This window comes from Centruroides sculpturatus, unplaced genomic scaffold (genome assembly GCF_000671375.1).
Source record: "Centruroides sculpturatus isolate CEXI.00-Female unplaced genomic scaffold, Cexi_2.0 scaffold506, whole genome shotgun sequence".
NCBI lineage: Eukaryota > Metazoa > Arthropoda > Arachnida > Scorpiones > Buthidae > Centruroides > Centruroides sculpturatus.
The window spans coordinates 253,825-270,744 of record NW_019384672.1 but is presented as its reverse complement, the minus strand read 5'-3'; the positions used below and the strand labels follow the sequence as shown (position 1 = coordinate 270,744).

The window sequence follows — 16,920 nt, the reverse complement described above, 5'->3', positions numbered from 1 at the left end:
TGTTTCTAGTAAAATAAATAGCAAAATTAGCAAATCTGTGCATTGCTAATTGTAAGAAAAACTCAATAAATAGTTTTAAACTTAAACAAATTATACAGGGTGACTCAAAAGTCAGTTAACCAGGTTTGTTAGGATTTTATGAATGGAGGAAACCGATTTTCAATAGTTTCACACCACTCTTAAAATAAATTTCGGTTAACAGACTTACGGGTAATCCCCACATAGAACATACGTTATAATTGGATTGTTTTCTTAGTAAAGAAACACTAAATGGTACATATTTATGCTTATATCGTTGAAATATTATAGAAAACTAATGTTTTTTAGAATAAATTTATTAACACAAGCCAAATTTGTTGTTAAAGACAGCAATGCTGAGAGTACCAATACCAGGAAAAATTCGAGTAGTTAAGAGAAAACAAGTGTGAAACTATGAAGATTATAAGAGGAAACATAGATATGAGGAAGAAACTTTTAAGGATAAAAGACAATAGGACAATGCCAAGAGAATGGAAGAGGGAGAGAAGATCTAAAAGATGGTTTCCAGACAGAAAACTTGAAAAACAATGAATGAAATTAATAAAAAAAAACTATGAACGAGCAATTATTTATTATGACATCGTCACAATGCCGTGCTACAATTTTTAATATATTTAATTTAAAACGTATGCTCTCCATCTCAAATTAATAGGGGCTTGCCCCTGTACATTATACTTTTCCTTTAAAAATAGAATCGTGCCAATCACCTAACTTCTTTTAGAGGTAAATTTTCGAATTGAAATAACGTAACTTCTGGTTTGCATCAAATGTTCGTATATAGTTAATAGAAGCCTATTGCCTACATCGGATTTCATCTATCTAACCCCGTTCTCAAAATTAAGAAAAGACAGACAGACGGGTAAACGGACGGACAGACGACAGTGGGAATTTATAGATCTACAATCGTTTCAAATCGCAGCTTTAAATGCATGTACTTTGCAGTAGATAATGATAATGACACGATAATAGGCATAAATAGCAATATAATTATAAGTGAAGAATACAAAAAAGTTTCTTCACAATTAAAAATTATTATAAGTTAGGTAATTTAGTCAAAAATGGTTCGTCTAACACTATTAAAGATAAATCGAATAAAAAAAAAAATTAGATAATAAAATAATTCCAATAATTTCCTGAATAGGATAATAACAATTTCCTGTTACAATGCTATCCAGGAATATTATATTTTCGTGTACTTGACCTCAATTCATAAATGAATTTCCTACTGTTTTGTTGGGTTAGTAGTAAATAAAATGAAAACGGAAATGGATGTTTCCATTTAATTCTTAATAGCTACTTGTTAGAAATAATGTAAACAATTTTTTCCTCTTTTATCACTCAAGCTTCTTAAGAGAAAAATATTTTATATATAATTTAAAGGAATCAATTAAATTTCTTATTTTTTCTCAGTTTAAATGGAAGGGCCACCTGTCCAATTATAGGCCTGTCAGAAATTAAGTGGACTTCTTTTCATTTCTGACAGGCCTTCAATTGAACTGCTGGTCACTTCTACTATTTTCATCACTTTTATCATTTCTGATCACTTATTATTTTAAGGACTTCATTATATTAATAAACGTTTGACTGAAGCCCTCATAAATGTCAGGCCCGAGTCAGCCTGGATCTTTTGTTTCCTTTAATAGTTTTACTTATATATATTTTATAAATTTTGAAGGGAAATTTCACACTTGTAATTGGCACAGGCTCTTCTGACAAAATTATTCATAATTATCTACTAAATTAATTTAAGTACTAAAATATTCTATCATTTTTAGAAATGGAGTTCGAGCATCTCTTTAGAGTCTTATGTATTATGTAACAAGTATAATAAACAGGAGAAACGTTGTATAATAAAATAACTAAGTGCAAGTAACAAGAGGAAATATGGTACAATGTTCGTTAGCCATTGTGGTTTTTCTACCAATTACCCTCATGTTAGAACATATCCGTTTTCTTATCCAATTAAATTTTCTACATCATTTGCTGGATAGCAGACGTAAGAAATTGCTTGCTCTTTGGATTATCTTTAACGATAACCATTAACCTATTTCTACTGATTCATTATAATTGCTGTAAATAAGATTTGTATAAATTGCTATTATTATTATCAGTAACTAGGATAACAAAAATCTTTTATTAAATTATGTACTTTACGAACCCGTAAATATATTTTGGCCAATTTAGTACTAATTTTGGCAATTTAACCTCGTAAAGAATTCAACAATAGCGTAGTAGATGAAACCATCGAACCAGCAGCCTATTGTTGAGTCGCGGGTTCGCACTTCGACAATACTAAAACATATTTTTTTCACGTGAAATAGAAGCCAGTATATACTTAAACTTTAAATTAAAAAAAAGGAAAGATAATCTGCGATTTTTTCCTCTCTGATATGTTGCAGATAGAGGTCTTCGCAACTACCTTTCCTTTTTTACAGATCGCCCACGTGTTGCTTAACCTTATTTCATCACTTCATTAAAATTCCAACTGTATCACACTGTGAAACACAATATAAAACACAGTATATAGCTTTTACATCAGAAAATTTCAAGATACAATCTTCGTAGTGTAGTGGTAAGTATCATGATTCGTTGTTTTGAAACTTTTTTACTAACGTAGCAATTTTTTTTTCCTCGAGAATTCTTATCTTATCAACTGTAGCAACTTGATTTTCCCGTTTTTAGAGGAATCTAAGAATAGAATTTTCTAAGAAAACTAAAATAAAATTTCACATTGTTTTCGTGTTATCGTCGGATAGAAATGAAAACCCTGGCTATTTCCTACACCTTATAACTATATCTAAGTCTATAGATATTTGATTAAAATATTTTCTTTATATCCTTTGAAAAAATTAATAAACTTTACCTATGTCTGCATGACTCGTTTAATTATTATAACACCATATAAATATGACCATATGACCATGCTGATCCTCCATCTAAACCTATAATAACACATTGCTCAAGAGATTCATCGTGATATTACTATCTTCTTGTAATTAGCGGGAGATGTTGCACGTATCGATGTAAGAATTGTCCTTTTCTTATTAAACTAATTCAAATAAATATAATTTATTTTAAATTCACCGTAAGTACTAAATTAATCCTATATTGTTGTATATTTGTAAGGGTGTAATTACATTGATACAGTTTATGTTTTTTTTTTTTTTTTGTAAAAGCAATCCTTATTTTTATAAATAACATTTTTTTAGGTGTGTTGACATCTTCTCAAGCAGAAAACTATTGAGAGATTGCTTGGCATGGAACCAACTACTTCCCGTATGAAAAATAGCACAATTACTTGGCGTATATTTCGTATACGATGTGAGAATTTCAAGTACTAAAAGTAATTTTAGCTAATATAATTCGTTTTCTACAGTTTTTTATACACTTTTTTCCGAAACTCTTCTTCTTTCATATTGAATTTATGGATCTAAGTACACAAGACTTAAGTTTGCCTGAAGGTAAGTTCTTATAATTTTCTTATCTCCTGAGCATCTATAAAAAAGTGTTTTGTACCGTAAAAAAAAGTTATAAATTTCTTAAAAAGTAATAATTTTATTTATAATTAATTAAATATGTACAGTTTTTCGAAATATTTAAATTTTCCCCCTTCAGAGTTCTCTGCAAATTTCATTAATTATTTCAAATTTTCGTGTGTAAAGTAGCTTAAAAATTAAAATTAAATAATTATCGACACAATAAATTGATCGAACTTTTCGGAGAAGCAAACTGCAGATATTCTTCGATTATATCTAGCAATTACCTTCGTTTAAAGACGTATATCGAATTAAATCTTCCGCATCATTACTTTCATCACGCGTTTAATTGTGAAAAAGAATAATTAACTTCATTTACATTTAATTGCTTTTAGATATTTCTACAATTATTATTTAAAATTTTACGTATTTTTTTAATGATTTAATTAACACTATTAATTGTATTCCAGGTATTATGCAAGAGAAGGTATGTCTCTTGTAACTGTTTACAACAATTGCAATTGACGTATTCGATAAATCTTCAACTGTTTAATTGCTAAATTAACGACTCAAGCAAGAAACTAGAAAACAAATTACAGTTATACACTCGAAACCTCGATATACAGTTTACCTGTATAACGCTACTCTCTTACAGAGCCAATAAATACTGGTGAATAGAAGTATTCTTCGAATAACCGAGAATTTTGCATCTTTTATGGACTCAATTTTCAAAATTGTGTGTAAATCTCAATACCTGAATTGATTTTTATTGCTTGACACTCTTTACTTTAGCCCACACTCGATAATTTCGGCGGAAAAACGAATAGTTGGCGTTATACATGAAAAAAAAATAGTTCCTGGTTTATTACGTAGTAGAGTCTAACTTATATAGAATTTATGATAGAGAATTATAAGAGACGTTTAACATGTTTAATATATATAAAATTATTAACAATTTTTCCAAAAAAATTTAATTTATAAAAAGTACAGGATGGGTCATATCGCACTATATTTGAATTTCGCAATGTTTAAACTACGCTGCGGAGTGATACACTTTCAAGATCCAGCAAATCGGCTCCGTTCTTATTCCGAGAAATAGAATAATTTTAAGTTTTTTATAAATAAATTTAAGACATTTTATTTAAATTACAACGGCCACTGAAGGAACATAAAAAAATGATCGTTGTTTAGAAGATTTTTCCTAAGTATTAATGTAATTGACGTACGGGGTGGTTCAAAAATCACTTAACCGTTGTAAATAATAAATTTTACTATATTAAATACTATAAAATGACGTCTTTCTGTTCAATTTACAAATCATAACCGTTGTAGCAAGTTATAAAACTTATTCGAAAGTTAACTAAATTTTGGGCCACACTCTATATTAATTCCGTAATATATTTGAAAATAGAATAAATGCTATTTTTCATTTCTTATAATTAAAAATAAATAAATAAATAAACTTTTTTTCGAGTATTAAATATAAAACTATAAATTTTAACTCGAAATTCCACATTGCAGCAGATTTGACCTCATTTTGTCAATGCCAAAAAAAATAAATATAATTTATGAAAAGTATAAATTTTTTTATTGTTAGTTCTATACGATGCTATTATAAAAATTCCTCTTAAATTTAATATTAAATCATTTTATAAAATATATATTTATATATATATTTTTTTAATATAAAAAAACACTTTCCTCGGTGGTGGTCTGTATCGAATATATCAAGTTATAGGCCTGGTTAACCCCATTATGACCATGAAAAAAGGTTCTATAGTGTCCACAGGGTGGAAAGGGTGTTAAAAAATTATAAAATTCAATTGTAATGTATAATTTATTTTAAATATTTTGTTAATTTAACTCAGTAGGTAAGTAGAAAAGCAAAAATCAGGGGGGACTAGAAAATATGGGGTAGTATCTTAACAATAGTTTGATTTAGTGTATGAAATGACTTGTCTTGTACTGTGTGATATTGAAATTTTCACAATACACTGATATTTTTATTATGCTAGAAAATACACTAGTTTTTACTATTGACAATAAAAATTGATTAGTAGGAGGATTTACCTCTTCTCTTTTGCATTTTTCCATAAAGATAAGGTATAATTTCATTATTTACTTACTTATACATAGAATAAGCAACCTCCATATACATCTAAAGAGAAAGTATAAAGTTTCATTCTATTTATGAGAAGATATGACAGATGACAGTAAAGATCTTGCTCCTAATATGTTCTACTTAATAATAAAAAGAAACATGGCGTTTCATCTGCAGAAGTGTCCGGAGATTAAAGTGTATCGAACATATTTGCTGAAGTTGTACCGTATTTACGTTTGGAAATAAATTTCTTTAATGAACTCAGGAATTTTTGACATCGTGTATAATAGTTCAAAACAGTGGAATGTAGCCATTTTTCAATTTTTTTTTTTTTTATGTTTACAGAAGGCTGTAGAATGTATTAAATGATTTAAAACAAATGTTTACAGTGTTTCTTACAGTCAATTTTTCTAATGTTTACATAGAAAAATCAGGAAACGTCAGTAGAAGGACATTGACAAATCGATGCTTTAAATCACTGCCAATGATTGTAACGGATAACCTAGAAGAAAAACCACACCAAAGTGCTGAATAATAAATCACCAATAAAAGTCAAGATATCCATTAGATTTACACCGTTACTTTCAGCAAACACGTAACACCAATTTTAAACAAGCTTTTTAACATAACAGGTATCGTAAAATGATTCCTCTATTCTATTTTCTTCCAGAAAAAACTGATTGTTTCCATAGCTTTTAAGTAAATTCTTCCATTACTTCCATATAAGAACACTACCAAGTACCACTTCTTGATTGAAAATCATTATTTAGCTATAATTCCTTGTATGAATCAAGCGAAAAATCGTTAGAGTGTGAGCATGAATCTGCTGTTAATTATGGAAATAAAACTGGAAACTAATTTAAATAATTAAGTAAATGTATGAGATCATTGAACCCTTTCTCGGAATAGAAGAATTACACGTATTTATATAGCTAATTGACTTGTTACTAAAAAAGAACACAAGGTTATTTGCAACAAACACACTAGTTTGATTACAACTAAATGGATACTTTCCTTAATGGATCTAAATGTAATAAAAATAATCTAATTCTTTCAAACTATAGTGAATTTCTTAAAGCTAAATCTTCACGATAGAATCTTATTCTTCCTTTTTAGAAAATTCAGTTGTTAAACAAATTAAAAATATTTAAATTAGGATAGCTATTTGCTTGTTTATAACATTTAAAATTTATTTCCTTCCTTCCTGTTCACTCTTAAAAGGATTTTTCCTGTTTTATAATTTACAGAATTTATTTTCGTAGGTTTGCTACTAATTACGGGATTCTCAGTTGATAAATTTGTATGCTATTGTAGTATATTTTAATCTGAACCGTGAACAACGAGTTGCTTAACTTTCCCGGCTACATTTAGACAGTTGGTGGCGCCATCTGTTAGGATATTTTATTTAAAGTTTTTTGAAATATTTTTAATTATTATATAATGGCAAAAAGCTTAATTTTCACGGTAGGGATGGGTTTTATGAAAAATTCTAAACGAGTAAAGTCTTCATTAACTTCAATCCCATTCGAGAGATACTAAATGATCGTGTATTTCCCCACTCCCTTGACCTATAACCACCAAAATTTAATGGAATCGATACCTCTAATACACAAATCTTCCTGAAAAATTTTAGAAATTTTTGACAAAAGGAACAGGAGTTATTAAGCTTCAAATTGGGTAAACAAAATCGTGCCCCCATCCTGTGCATGGAAATAAAAACCCAATCTTTTTGCATTTCAGGATGTTTCAAGGTTTTCTAGGTGCAAAAATGTCTCTTGGGGATAATTTTTTAACCAATTTCCATACAATCCACTCCGTAATTAAACAATTTATAATTTATTTATGCATTATCATTATATTTACATCATTATATAAATGTCTTCAATACAATCAGCAGTTGTTATTAAAACTATTCTACTGTCTATATTTATTATAATTATTCCTTGCAATTAGTTTACAATAATAGATTTTTGAACACAACGACATTAAGTTTGTTAATATTAAATCATAATAAATCACTTAATAATCATTACATACGTACGCAATTTTGTAATATTTATTTGGGTCACTTAATTAACATAATTAAACGTATTAGAAATACGATTTTCTTAATATATTTTCATAAAATACTTATTTAAGACAATAAAAAGTATATTTATTCGCTGTTTAAAACAATAAACAAAAGAAAAATACTAGACGAAAAGAATAAATTTATTAACACAAGCCAAATTTGTTGTTAAAGACAGCAATGCTGAGAGTACCAATACCAGGAAAAATTCGAGTAGTTAAGAGAAAACNACCTTTAGGGCCCTTAAGCACAGAAGATTGGAATCATCTTCATAGTTTTATGACATCATAATCTAATAGCATCCAATAACTGGATAGTACCACTTAACTTCGAAATAATGGTAATGGTCGCGGGTTCGGGCCTCACTAATGGAAGTTTTCTGTGTTTTCTAAACAAAAGAAAAATACTAGACGAAAAGAGTATGAAAGTTTTATTAGTAAAAGAACAATGATTTCTTTCTATTAAATTATTTTGTGTAGGGATAATTAAGGAATGATTATTCTTTGTGAATTGATTTTTAAATATTTATAAAGTCCAAGTTTCTTTTTATTAAGAAATCATCTTTATGTAAAAAGTAATTTTTATTTTAAGCTAATGAAGACAGTTTGATTATGCTAATGTTTGATCTTTAAATTATTGGCATTTGTCTTATCTTCGATTACTTACAAGACATTTGGAAAAGCTGGTTGAAAAGAACAAAAACTTATCTTTTATTTGTTCTATTACAGTTTAGAATTGAAAGTTTAGTTGGATAAACAAGAAAGATACAGGATATGAGAAATTCTTGTCTATAGAACAAAGGATATCACTTCAACTTGTCTATTAACTATTTCTCAGGACGTTCTAAACCACTAACCGAGTGGATAAATCCACTAAATACTGATAATTCTCGGGTTCAGACCTAGCCACGTGGAGTTTTCTGGGGTTTTTCACTTATCTAACACCTGCTTCTCATTAAAAGTCCTCCCCAGATTGCACATGTGTTTTGTTGTCTTTTTCTATCAATCCTCTTCATCCTAGGATCTTTTATCTTTATTTATATTTTCAAATTTCGTAATATTATAGAGTTTTCACACACCGAAAAATGTGTGTCTGCATGATGATGGTGTTCGAAATTAGAAAGTTATTTAAGGAGAAATTAAGTGAATGCGATTATTCTTTAAGTATAAAATGAATATTCGAATCCAATTAGCCCCTATTTAAGTGTTAATAAGGTGAAAAAAACAGCAAAACTCCACGTGGAGAGGTGCGAACCCACGACCATCTATCAGTGTTTAGTAGTTTTATCTATTCTGCTACCAATGGGCTCCCAAATTATAGCTTTGTAGTATTTTTTTTATTTAAAATAAAAACAGAATTTATAATATTTTAATTAAATTTAAACATAAATTGTATATTTTTAAATAAATTTATATATTTTTTAAAAAAATTATAGCGTACAGAAGGTTTAGATTAACATACTTCACCAACAGTTGTTGGAAGTTGTTACCAGTTATCCTTAATCTATAATTTTTATAATATAACGTAAATATTTAAATATTTGTCTATTAAATTTTATAGAAATATAATAAATTAAATTCAAAAATAATTTATTATTATTATTATTTTAAGCAAATTTCCTTGGAGCGAAATGATGAGGATGAAAGTTGATAAATATACACAAATATATTAAGTATAAAACAAATTTTATGGTTAATATTTTTATAAATGTAAGAAAATTTATTAAAATAAATATTTTTAAATCGTCAAAATACTTGAAAGGTTATTAAATCTTTGAACAAATAACGTAGTTTTGGAGTCATAAAAGAAAAACGAGCTAATATTTAGAATTTTAAATGAGAATTGTGAAATTTGCATAGTTTCAAATGAAAATTTTATTCTAGAATAATATTGACATTGTCAGATTTGAATAAAATATTATAAAATTATATTTAAATAGAAAGTATTTATAAGGAGAACGTCAATGGGAGTGTTAGAAGATACGATTTGTGGCTATTCATGCATGTTTTCTTTTTTATGTTATGATATGGAAAATAACCTTTTATAATAATAAAAATGTCGTTTAAACAAAAATATTACTATAAAAAAAAACGCAACAGTACATAAAATAGAACTGAATAATCCATAAATACATCTGTAACGTAGAAATTGATCGTTCTGCTGATTATTCTTTTTGAAAGAAAAAGGGTGAATAAACATAGTTTCCTTTTGAAAATCTTGATTTAAAAATATTTTTACAGGAATATTCTTTAATAAAATACTTTTTAGTATCAGTATTTTTTTTATTAGTATACACGTATTAAAATATTTATAAAGAGGAACACTTATTTAGTATTCTTCTGTTACCGTTATGTAAACAAAGATTGATTTGTTTGTTGCGTGTTAAATACGTAACGTTATACAATATATTTTATGGAGTTTTTCGCTCTGTGTGTACTAAGAGGATCTTTTCTCAGGCCTTTTGTTGGTTACACTAGTCAAACATTGAGGCAGTGGAGTGAAGGACAGAACCTGACATATCTGGAACAAACAACCCATAAGGTTCCTCTTCTGGATATAAGAGAGACATTTATCGCTCTTGGAATTAAATTCGGAAGAGGAATTTCAGGAAATTTTTGTGTATAGTTTGTCCTGGATATGTCAGGTTCTGTCCTTCACCATCTGGCTTGGACGAACATACAATGGGTACAAAAAAACGATTACATTCATTGGTGGTTAAGAACCTTTAGGGCCCTTAAGCACAGAAGATTGGAATCATCTTCATAGTTTTATGACATCATAATCTANCGCTCTTGGAATTAAATTCGGAAGAGGAATTTCAGGAAATTTTTGTGTATAGTTTGTCCTGGATATGTCAGGTTCTGTCCTTCACCATCTGGCTTGGACGAACATACAATGGGTACAGAAAAACGATTACATTCATTGGTGGTTAAGAACCTTTAGGGCCCTTAAGCACAGAAGATTGGAATCATCTTCATAGTTTTACGACATCATAATCTAATAGCATCCAATAACTGGATAGTACCACTTAACTTCGAAATAATGGTAATGGTCGCGGGTTCGGGCCTCACTAATGGAAGTTTTCTGTGTTTTCTTCACATGTCTAACACCTAAATATGTTTAATTTCCAGTAGAAAGTTCTTTTGGGAGGGACACACAAGTGTTATGTTCTCTTATTCCACCAATAATTAAATATATAAATTTTTAATTTAGATGCAAAAGATAAATGGTTTTTAACCCTTTTTGATTTAATGGCCTACTTGCAATTTTTGTTACCACGCTAACGAACCATTGTCTTATTGATGTGTTACAATTTATGAAGCGAAACATTAAAAATTTTTGTTATTTTTCGAATTTTGTGGCACCCTAAAAGTCACTGAACCAGATATTTGTGTAAATTTCAATACCATTATCATACCTCACACGAGACCACAACAGGACACAGGTTTCTGACCAACGACCACGCAAAAATTCAGACAAAAATTAAAAACACTACGGTATAAAATCACTATAATGATAAAGTATTGCTGTAATTAATGTATATTGTCTACATAATGAGGTTCTATAATTGTGTTATGCACAATACAACAACAGCACAAATGATAATCAGCGCTATTGTTGAGTAATAAATAACACAGTAATAACATTATGGCTACAACAATAAATAACAATTGTATATCATTATATAGATTATATAAGCAGAAAACGCCATTAAATTTTCATTTTAAGAGTGAAATTTGTAATTTTAATTCTCATGAGTGACGTAGATTACAGAGCTTTCGTCCCTATAAAAATTTCCATTTTCTTCCATTATTTATGATAAAATTCCTAAAATCAATAATGTAACCTTTTCTGAATAATATACAAGCCGTATGAACAATATACATTTTTTAAAATGTTATATAAATTACAATTTTTAATGTCATCGTGAACAATTTTTACAATAATTACAATACTAATATTCGTTATAAAATAAAGTTTGAGAGTTAAAATATATTCATATTAATCGCAATTTTGGTTAACAATTTTTAAATATTTTAAATGAATAATCAAGCAATGATTTGCTTAAGCTTTAATTTGGGTGAATCAAATCGTGCCCCTCACATACAGAAAATGATGCATTTGTTCTTGTTTATGTAAATTGTGTATAAACAGAGATAATTTAATGTAGAATAAACAGTATAAAATCAAGTTTTATTATATTTATATCCGTGCTTAATTGCATATACATTATTCCTTCACCGGGTCATGGCATCCACAATACCAATATCTGCATCCTATATATAAACATCTCTTTTGTATTCTTCTTACTTCATTAACTGAGAATAGAAAAATTAATTTAAAAAAACACAGAAATAAAACAATGCAAATGTTAATAATTGTATAATGTTAATAGATATATGTGTACAGATTATAGCTCTACAAATTACTTCATTGATATACCCATGTTAATACTGAAAATAGAAGAAATCAGGGCTGTAGAGTCGGAGTCAGAGTCGTGGAGTTTTGGTGTTTTGGCCGGAGTCGGAGTCGGAGGATTTTTTGACGACTCTGACTCCCTTTTTACTTACCAACTTGTTATGTATATGAAACGGAGTCGGAGTCGGATGGTAAGGAAAAGTCAGAGTCGGAGTCAGAGTTGGAGTCAGTAGATTTTTACGCGACTCCACAGCCCTGGAAGAAATATAAAGTACAGTTCCTCTATTCTTGAAAGATTCAGATCCATACATATATTTAAAAAAACCCTTAATTTTTTGTATTTCTCGACATTTCAGGGTTCCCCGTGTTCAAAAATTTTAAAATATTCGGGGGTCATCTTTTTGACCAAACGTTATACCTTCCCTCTGTTATGTAGGCAATAATAGCCGGGAATGTATACTTTATAATCGTGACATCGCCATGTGAAAGCTGTCTTTCATTTTGTATTTTCATATTGTCTCTTACTATAATTCGACCCACAGTGTCTCGAAATCTGTTATAGGCTCAGTCACCCAAACATTAATAATGAAAAGAGAATTACCTGAATTTACTTCATCCAATTCTGTTGCCTTTTCTACCGGCGTAGAGAAGCACAGAGGTAAAATAAGAATTATGCTGAAAGTAGAAACAAGACATAATTTAAGGGTCATAAAAAATATTTAATACTTTATTAAATTGCACGTGAATTTTAGTAAAACAAATGCGATTGTGTTAAGCGTGAAGGAGAGCAAACACGTGCAATTTATTTGAATAATAAGACTAATCTTATTGTAAAAATTTTAAGCTTAAAAAACATTAAAAGTAAGTTTTATATCTATACTTCTACTAGTATGATGCCTTATATATTAACTAGTAGGTGGGCCCGGCGTTGCTCGGGCAAAAGTAACGATAACTAAGATAAATATTATTACGTTACAGTCAACCTTACCCGTTTTCTCAAAATGCAAGAATTGGGTCCCCTTAGAGTATTTTTAGATGGGTCTAAAATATGTTCGATTTCCCGCAAAAACGAAAAAACTGCATCTGCGTATTGCACGTCGCTTTCTCTTAACAATTCCATTGTTACGTAAGATTTCCATTGTTGACACTTCCATTGTTACTTAAAACTTCCATTGTTACTTAACACTTCCATTGTTACTTAGCACTTCCATTGTTACCTAACACCGCCATTGTTACTTAACACTTCCATCAACAATGGTAAGGCTTAACACTTCCATTGTTGATGGAAGTGTTAAGCCTTAATCCTGTCTTTCTCCCCCCGTGAGGAATTTCGAAAAGTCCCTTCTTAGTGTGCGTTTTCGTGACGTACCCTAACTGTGTACCAAATTTCAGCTTCCAACTCCTAACCGTTTGGGCTCTGCACTTATTATTATTATCATCAACCCGTCTCGATTATATTATAGATTATAGAGTCTTCTAATAGTCGTGTATATATGTATGTTAAAAAAATATAAAGATATTTGTAAAATTTAATTATATTTTTATAAATTTACTATTTACTAGATTTCGGTGAATCTTACCAGCAGAAAATGGTAGAAATCTTCATCCTGGATCGATGTACTTTGTATCCTATTATGGGGTGTAATTAATTTATTCTTTATATACCTTACGATAATTGTGTTTTATGTCATAATATCTAAATTAAGAATGGAAATGTCATATTAAATTATCAAAAGTTAAAATAGCAATTCTGAAATTCATGCTTCTTCAGCAATTTAACACTTTTATTGTAATGGTATTATAGAGGTTTCTTTTCAACGTCTGCTTAAAACATAAAAATAATGTCACTTTCTATGTACAAATTGTTGTTCAGCAATCAAAATTCGATACAACAGAGTGGCAATAATGCAATTATTTCTGAAATTAAGCATTTATATCATTTGGGTTTAAAATCTTTAGCTCTGTGGCCACTAAGATAGCAATGGAATGAGTTTTTCGTTAATTTCTCAGATATGGGCAAAATAATAGAGATAAAAATGTAAATTTTAATGTTAAAAATGACCTTTCTTGTATTTAATAAACAATTACTTTGTAAATTAACCGAAATTATATGATTTGTAATAATTTATTTGTTAATGTTTGCAAAATTGCAAATCATAATAAGCATCGAAATAGAATAATATCGTTTGATTTATCATCTTAATTGTTGACAATAATTAATTTATTCCGTAAAATTTGAATATGTTTTTATAAAATAAGAATTTTCATAACAGTAATTTTACATTTCGAAGTAATAGTATATGTTTTAGTTTAGATATATTTTATAACATGATGAATGTATAGACACTAAACATATGTAAGTTTAAGGTAATTAGATGTAAATTTGAATTCGTGAAAATTGCTTTCTATTGTATTTTTACGCCTATAACCTACCAAAAATTGTTGCAGGAATTATAAAACATGTTACAATGTATCCTGTGTAATATAGACCAAACCACCGAGTTGTTAAGATACATCTGCTTGGTGTCCATTCGAACTCTATTACGCTTCAAACTGCCCTCTTATTGTGAGGCTGGCAAATGCTTTGATGGGTTGGTGAAAAATGCCGGGTGATGTCCAGACACCCGTGGGTTTGTGTTTTATTCTGATGCCAATGTAACATTTCCGTTTGACGTTTTTCTCTTGGACCGGTATGAGGATATCCCAATGGAGTTTTATACAGCTTTTTAGCTTTCCTATTACCGACTATAGCTGATTACACGCGGAAATTTCTGACTCCAAGTAGGTTACGCCTATAATACTAGGTTTGAGCGTTTTTCCGGATGGCAATAACGCGGTCTCGTATATGAAACTAAGGATAAAAGAATGGAATAGGAAATAGCGCGATTTAGTTGAAATGGAGTCACTCGACGCAATTTACTACACTTATACATTTATTAGACAGCATGAAATTTGTACGATACATTACACAACTAAAGAAGACGGAGTATCTTTGCATTCTCATTGTGGAGAGAAAGAGAGTTCACAAATTACGGTATTTTATGAGCTTAAATTAGAAACTCCACGTAGAAAAGAAAGGGAGATAAGTTCTTGCGTCAATTATCAGTTTTGGAGAGTGGCGGCACACATGCTAAAGACGACGAGAAATCTAAAGGCACAAACGAAACTGCTGATTGTAATAGCACACAGGTACAGATTTTAAAGAAATGAAGAGCGGGCGTTTCATGTTATGTTAAATAATCAAAATACCTTGGAGGTGTCGCTAAATTGTGGGAAAGGTGTCACTTCTGACGCTGATAAAGCGTAAGTCGAAACTCTCTTAGGGTGCGACTATGCAGACGCGAATTTAGAGCGAGCGAGAGGTTGCGAGCGATTTAATTTTCGCAAAGGAAAACCATGCACAAACGAGAAGCGAGAAATAACTCTGGCGAGAGCGAATTTCTGATTCTCTCACATATCTGACAGGTTTTGATATTTATCGCGTCTCGCCTCTTCTCGCCACATATTCTCGCTCGCTCGGAAAATTCGCTCGCTCGCGTCTGCATAGTCGCACCCTTAGGTCAGAAAGTTGACCTATACTAGCTGCTGATGAGATCATCCTTGAGTTGTTTCCCTTTTTCTTTTGTTTGTTTCTCACAGCTTCCATTTTCCATTAACCATGATAATGCCGAAAAGATGGATACAGGGAAATATATATATATAGAGATAATTAAATTTGTTTTACAAGATAAAACAAAAGTTAATTTTGTTTTACTTGTAGATATTGGAAAAAAATTCCCTCTATTTTTTCTGCAAATGGCATGTGCTTATTTCATATCTAGTACATGCTAATATCCTACGCAATGGTCCCCATATTTTTCAAGAGCTGAGCCACATTACTCATTCTGCACATGCTTATATTATTTTGAGACAATCATATCCTACACAACATCGTTAAGTGTACCATACCACTCATTAAATTATATGAAAGTTATTCGTACTTATATGGCAAGTCGAGAGAACATGCAGGTTATTTCATGGTGCAGAGTATATGCCAATTTTCAATTGCAATTTTGAATTTTGGCCAATAAAGCTTCATAGTAATATAGATATTTTTTACTTTTCCAGAATTAGATGCTGTACATTTTAATTTGAAATGATGAAAACTGTTTTCTATTATACTTTCACACGTATAACTTATAAAAAATTGCTTTAAAAATTGCCAAACCATTATGCAATTCATTTGCTGTATATGCATGAATTTCAAAATAATGTTATTTATTTACTGTTCGATACATTTATGATGTTTTCTTTCTTATTTTCAAAAATACTACATCTAATAGCAACTGACGTAAAGTATATGAAGCAGAAGTTAGTCGGATCCGATAACACGATACAAAGTACATCGATTCAAGATGAAGATTTCGGCCATTTTCTGCTGGTAAATTGCAGCAAGGTCTAGTAAAATATGTTTCATTTCTATTTCCAGCATAATTCTTACCTGTATTTTACCTCTATTCTTGTGTACGCCTACAAAAGTGGCTACAGAATTCGATGAATTAAATTCAGGTAATTTTCTGTTCGCATTAATGTATTAATTAAAGATTTGTAAATTTATATGGGAAATAGTTTAAAAATTCGGTAATCTCTATTTATATCTATAATAATAGTTGAAGCGAAGATGTTTGTTTGTTTGTTAGAGATAATCTCGAAATCTACCGAACTCATTTTTAAAATTCTTCTGCTATTGGAAAGCTTTCTCTGTCCTATTGAACATAGGATATATATTATGTTTATGGTGATAAAGGAAAATGCACGAGAATCGTCCTTTATATGCT

At 29.6% G+C, this 16,920-nt stretch overlaps 1 long non-coding RNA gene across 1 annotated transcript; it reads right to left on the bottom strand.

The window, feature by feature from the left end:
* Positions 1-11,880: 11,880 nt before the first annotated feature.
* LOC111626757 lies at positions 11,881-13,802 on the bottom strand. The gene is made up of 3 exons (XR_002756922.1): positions 13,684-13,802; positions 12,705-12,778; positions 11,881-12,003 (listed from the first exon to the last, which is right to left on the bottom strand). It is a non-coding gene; the product is annotated as an uncharacterized LOC111626757 (long non-coding RNA).
* Between the last annotated feature and the right edge of the window lie 3,118 nt (positions 13,803-16,920).